This window comes from Diachasma alloeum, unplaced genomic scaffold, assembly GCF_001412515.2.
Source record: "Diachasma alloeum isolate Michigan unplaced genomic scaffold, Dall2.0 Dall_scaffold_00313, whole genome shotgun sequence".
Lineage (NCBI taxonomy): Eukaryota > Metazoa > Arthropoda > Insecta > Hymenoptera > Braconidae > Diachasma > Diachasma alloeum.
This window is the reverse complement of record NW_021680452.1, coordinates 981,326-987,880: the sequence shown is the minus strand read 5'-3', so window position 1 is coordinate 987,880 and position 6,555 is coordinate 981,326. Positions and strand designations below refer to the sequence as shown.

Sequence of the window (6,555 nt, the reverse complement as noted above, 5' to 3'; positions counted from 1 at the left end):
GACTATTTGGAAATTAAATTTGGAAAACTTAATTGGTAATTGTTATTCTACACATCTTTTGAAAAATTTTGAAAAAAAAATCTCTGTAGCTCGAGAATTTATTACACTGGACTGTAGTCCAGTACATTTCAATTTTCAAGCATTTGAGGGGCAAACGAACAATAAACAATAATTTTATTTGCATTAATTCTTCGTTTTTCAACGATCTCCATTGTATGATGAATCTTACTGTAATATTCCGCGAAAATCCATTGGTACTGGATTTGAGTACTATTACTACTTGTCTCAAGTATTTTTTCTACTTTTGAGAAGTACAGCTCGGTACTCAGTACAAGTACTTTCAGTACTGATGATGAGTACAGTTGGTACTTGTCACCAGTGCGAATTATACTTGGAGCATAAAACTTGTATTTAGTCGATTTTCGACTTGGACCAAGTAAAAAAATTAGCTTTTCTCCAGAAACGCCTCGGTACTGAATACAAGTAGTTTTCCTACTTATCAGAAGTAATCTTTTTTTAGAGTGTATTTACCATGAAATTTTGAAAAATATCCGCCGTTCGAAATATTGCCCATGCTTTTTTAGGGATCTGTCATGTCAGTAATTACCAGCTATTAGAAGGTTTCATATAGATGATTCTGCTGGAGAGCGTATCCTCAGATTTGTCAATAGGAAAAGTCTAATAATAATTTTAAAAATTGTGATGTTAAATTAGATATAAGATGGAGTCGTTGATTCAATTTCTGATTTACATTGAGAATTCAAAAAAAAAATTCAAAAAAGACTTGAAGACTCACATGTGTTTCGCAAATTGAGTATAAAATCAAATTGAATTTTCATCCTTTTCAGCAATTTGTTTTTATTCCATTTCACCGTATGCCTTTTGGTTTTTACGATTTCTTTATTCCTTCATCCCATTTTTTCCACATATTTTTTTTTCCTAAATGCTCTTTCCAGTTTTTCCAAACAATGTTTCTTTCCTGAGGTGTTCCCGCGCGGTCATCCATCCATCTAGTGACCACGCTCAGCGTTGCTTACCTTCCCAAAGCTAAGCCTGCCCACCATCGCAATGCGCTAGCCCCGCAGGACTCCTTTTCAGCAATTTCCGTTGCGATATGAAATACAAAAAAAAAATGAATTAAAAAAAACGATTTTTCAATAAGAAAATATATGAAATTTCTTATTAATTATTTGTTGTTAAATCTTTTAAAAAAGTTTATTTGATATTTCAGGTGCGGTTTTCTATTAGTGGAAGAATATTATCTTGCTCCGGCCGCACAGAACGTTCATAGGAAGAAACTCGGATACTCCCAGAATCGAGGTATGTAAATCCAACGAAAATATCAGTATCAATATACCCACGGAAATCACTCATTTGAACTGACCAAAACTTTTTACTAGAAATTTACCTACTCTTGCAATAATATTTTTGTTGCAGATAATAGACTCATATATTTATTATAATAGAAATGTCTCAATTATCTGAGATAAATAATTCAATTCATTCTAAATAAATCCTCCATTAACCCTCCTCAACTGGTGCTCACTCGCCGGCCGAGTCAACTGGCTCGGTTAGCACAGGGCCGCCCGTGTTATTTTACCACTTGTGAAAAAAAAAGTTTGAAGAAAAATGATTAATTTTGGGTTTAGAGGAAGGTTTCAACTTTTAATGAATAGGAAATGGTAATACAACTAGGAAAAAAGTTGATTTGATTTCGTACCGAAATGGGATTTGCAGAGGTTAAACATGTGGATTCAAAGCCATTCGAATTTTCAAATTTTTTTGATATTCAATCGATGTGAGTATAAACGCAATAAAAATAGCCAATAAATTCAATATAGACAAAAAGAGGCATTGTAATTTTTCCAGATTTTTATTGATTCTCATTTCATTGAAAAAAGAAAAATTTGAAAACGGGCGGCGCGGTGCTCATTGAGCCAGTTCAGGAGGGTTAAAATTAAATAAAGATCCAATTAAAGAATTATTACAATTTATTGTCATCGCCGTGGAAACAATTACGTTATTTCTGACTGATAAAGTATTCATTTCGATCAAAGAAATATCCGTTTTTTATTTCAGACCCTGTTGATTTGATTTGAATAAAAACGTAAATAAGAATCAACTTTACCTTTGAATAAAAGCTTCATTACGAGTTATTTCAATAAACCCATTTATTTGATTCAAATGAACCATTCCACTAAGTATAGGGTCTAATGCTGACATGCTGAAAACACCGCGTCATTACTTTTAATGAACCGCCTTCAGTCTTCATTTTGCATCACTTGAGGATTTCAACTAACATTTCTTATTGTTGTTTCATTTCCATACTCACCAAATTAGCAGTGATTTAACCCTAGTTTGGTCACCATATGAGGCAAACACCTCATAGAACAGAACGTCGTTTTTGTTTTCTTACTTATATTGATAAATATTTAAATATACTCATCAACACTTAAAAATCATATAATATTGATGATGAATTAAATATTTGATATTAGAAAGAAAGAAATTAGAATGGAGCGGCTAGGCGCATGAAGCGCCCTATTCCACCTAAATCTATGAAGATCTATTGTAGCAGCCGCTTGATCAAGACTTTGAATGGTTAGATCATCACCATTCTCCCCGACCGGGAATCGAACCCGAAATCTCTCGCATGTAAGGCAGCCTTCTTACCCACTGCGCCACGCCGTCGGTAATATATTTGTGAATATTTCTAATTTCCTAAACGGGATTATCGATTAACTAAATAATCGGCAATCTTCCTACCTAAATTATTATTGATAAAATAGTTTAAAATTTGAATTGATGATTGAGTAAATGCTTCAAAGTTTAACAGCGATGTTAAATAATTGACCTATCCCTGTCAGTGGCATGTCCCTGGAAATCAAAACTTTTTTCTGTATTTTAACATTTTCGTCTAATGCTACTAGTTCCCGAGATATTGCAACAGTAGTCTATGAATAGGTATTGGATGTACCCAGTCCTTCACAACTGAAGGCATCCCTCCAGATCGAACAAGTTTCCCCCAATTAAAAAAATCATTCTTGTTCTTCAACAAGATATTTCCAACCTCTTTGCCCTACATATTTTTATGACGCGATAATGTTGGACTCCCGCCAGATATTTAATTTCGATAAGAGAGCAACATCAAGATTCTTGTCGGCAGTGTATAACCCCCATGTTACCACTGAGTAATTCATCGCTCACGTCCTGATGCATTCTTTTACATTTCTTCCCCTTTCTGAGCTCCTTATCGCGGGACTTAATAAAGTACGATGGCCGGGCGTTAATTATGGCGCCTGCGGGTATTACGAAAGCGATCTTTCATTATTGTAATCGTTCTCCTCATTTCTTTTTTAACTATCCCGTCTCCGTACTTTAGTTTCAGCATTATTACTCCCATTGAATGGAATCGATGAGTCGATTGTCATTATTCCTCTCGACTTTCATCCGTGAAATTCCAACGGAATGAGGATCATGAAAATTGCCAAACGACTCCAGAAACTATAGATATATCGAAAGTGCTTGAGTTGAAACGAAATAGCCTCGTCTTTGAAAGTTCTTTTTCAGACTATATGGAGAGCAAACTCTAGCAATTTCCGGCGGGAAATTTGGGAAAAACTTCTAGTGCTGCTCAGTGATAGAAAAGATGGAAGGAATTAGTTTTTCTTAACGAGGCTTCTTAATTATTAATGCGATGAACTGTTAATGAATGGTGTTAATATTGAAGAAGCCTCGTTAACACAAACTAAATCCTTCTACCAGTGGATTACACGGAGAAAAATATTTATTTTTTCGAAGAAGAAAATCGAAAAAAAATCTAAAATATCAAACAATTTTTGGTCACAAACCCTTTCTTCAAACAACGAGAATTCAGTCATACTCAACTGAAATCGTTTTCATGTCATTAGGCCCGATAAACCGCGATTCTAACCTCGCTTCGCTCGGTTAGATCGCGGTTTTCGGGCCCAACGACATAAAATATCGTATGTCACACGGCGATAAAAGCATTATCTGACGAATGAGATTATAATCATCCACCTCGCCTTCGGCTCGGATTATAAAGCCACATTCGCCAGATAATACTTTTATCGTCTGATGACATAATATACTATTTTACGATGAAAGAGTGAAAACTGTAAATTCCTATGCGGAATAGACGAATCGGGAAGTTCGTGGTGGGACCCCAATCGGTCACACTTACACTCAAAAAAGAAGTCTCATTTTGAGACTTATGATCTTAAATTCAGATTTTCAAATGTTTCGAATTGAAACTTTCAAAAGTCTCACGTTGAGATAGGGGAGGGTGTGCCTGTACCGCCTACCTAAGGGGAAATGCCAGTTTTATATTTTATATTTCAACTTGAGTATAAAAAACGTATTTGTGAGACTTCTTTAAATATTGAACTCATTATTCCGGAAGTGTAGACGCCTAATTCTCCTTAGAATCCACAAAATTAATTGAAAATAGAAGAGCCTATTGAGCGGTACTAGCCGCCGTCGGGTAATACCGCTCGGCACGTTTCCAATGCCGCTCATAGGGTTATGCGTGTATCGCTCGCATCGCAGCCTAACCGGTACTCGAGTGCTGTCGAGCAACTACGTTGCCGATTCTATGAGCGGTATTACCGGCTCCGGTCGGCGTCAACAAAATTGTTGATAATTATTGACATGAGTGGAGTTTTGAGTTCGAATTGATCTCAAATTACGCGTGAAAGTACCACGAATCGAATAACCACAGTTTAATATGAGAATTCAGCGTTTGAAACTATCAAAAACCTCAATTAAAAGTCCACAAATTTTGCACTGTAAAGACCTCAAAACTTCGTTACGTGTTTTTTCATATTTAAAGTGGTAAATAAAGTAAAATTTTTCCGCCAATCACACCCTATCATCAAATTCTTCATGATCAGGAACAGAAAGAAATTTTCAAGTTGATGGTTGTGGAGAAAATCGGGTGAGCGGTATTACCCGCTGAGCGGTACAGGTACACCCTCCCCTATTCAACAGTCTTAAATTGAAATTTTCAAAAGCCTTAAGTTGATACTTTCAAAGGTCTTAAGTTGATATTTTCAAAGGCCAAAGGTCTTTGAAAAATCTCAAATTGAAAGTGTTAGAAGGCTCAAGCTGAGACCTAAAAATCGCAAATTGAGACTTTCAAAACTCACCCGAGTGGAAATTGCCTCAGGTCCATCGGAAGTACGATCAGTACTTGATCCAGCTTTGATAAGGTTCGACTGATCTGGTGATTTCTGATGAGAACCTGACCACGTTTTGATGTAGTAGATCGTATCCTAAAAACTGCAGGCGAGTTTAGATCAAGTTCGGATCAGGTAGATATGATCTCAGTTTGAGGTTTGGCTGCCTAAACCCAATTATTATATCACTTTCTGATCAATCCTCAGGCCTGATCTGCCCCAGTCTTGACTTAGATCTGACTAAAACTTTCATTCGGTTCCACTCGCAGAAAAATTTCAAGTTGTATTCCGAAAGTATTAATTTGAAGCATTCACAAATATTAACTTAACTCTATGAAATTCTCAAATTGAAACCTTCAAGTTTCCAATTAACACCTTCCAAAATTTGAATGCGAGACTTTCGAACGGCTTAAATTGAGATCTCAAAGCCTCAAATTGAGTCTTTCGAAACTTTTAACTTAAGACTTTCAGGCTTCAAATTGAAACTTGGAAGTCTTATTTTAGGACATTGGAATGTTTAAAATAAGGTAGGGGAGGGTAGGGCAAAATAGACTGCAGGGCAAAACGGACCCCTAGGGCAAAACGGACCACTGACAGAAAATTGATAATTTTTGTTTTTGCTTCCGAATTGGGCAAATTCGAAGTCATTTGTGGTTTGAGGTAATTAGCAAATCTGATCAAATTGCGATTCAACGACACTTGTACTATAAGACCCCTGTGACGGTTACGATCCAAGAAACTCACTTTTAATTCAAGGAACACCTTCAGTGTTCCTGGTTTGAGGGAAAGAAAAAAAAAGCCAATTGCCAATTTTCTGTCAGTGGCCCGTTTTGCCCTAGGGGTCCGTTACCCTCCCCTATTTCTTTAACCCATAGTCACCCACGCACCCACTTTGGGGAGCGAGCCCAACCCACCCGTCACGGGAGCGAGCGTTGCGAGCGACCAACAAACCACCCCACTAGTTTCCTGTGAATTGCCAGCGCAAGGTAATTTGCGATTACAATTGTGAATGGCCACGAATCGTTTTACGGACGACAGAACCATTCCCCTCAAATATTGACTCACGGTGGAACTTATGGATGATATAAGCCCCGAGTAAAAGTTAACGTCCGAATGTTAAACCCTCCTCGTGCACTGAGACAAATTGCAATGATTGTGGATAGCGATGGCAATCGGATGATTGCAGACTCTGGAGGCTCTATTAGTGCTCTTGATGAAGTACTGGAGCACTTACGCTCACTTGCATAACTACATATTTATTCGTACCGAGATTGTGGAGTCGTTGACATGCACTGTGTTTCACCCTGGTTCCATCATGCTGTGGAATGAGGCGGGTAAGTCGACTCTGGATTAGGTT

The 6,555-nt window shown here is 37.1% G+C and overlaps 1 protein-coding gene across 1 annotated transcript in view; it reads left to right on the top strand.

Annotated features, from left to right (window-relative positions):
• Positions 1–6,555, top strand: part of LOC107039967 (amyloid beta A4 precursor protein-binding family B member 1-interacting protein) — a 304,909-nt gene that overhangs the window by 65,073 nt on the left and 233,281 nt on the right. Inside the window, exon 2 of the mRNA XM_015259847.2 lies at positions 1,232–1,320. The gene's annotated coding sequence lies outside the window, so the exon portion shown is untranslated. The remainder of the gene's footprint in view (positions 1–1,231; positions 1,321–6,555) is intronic.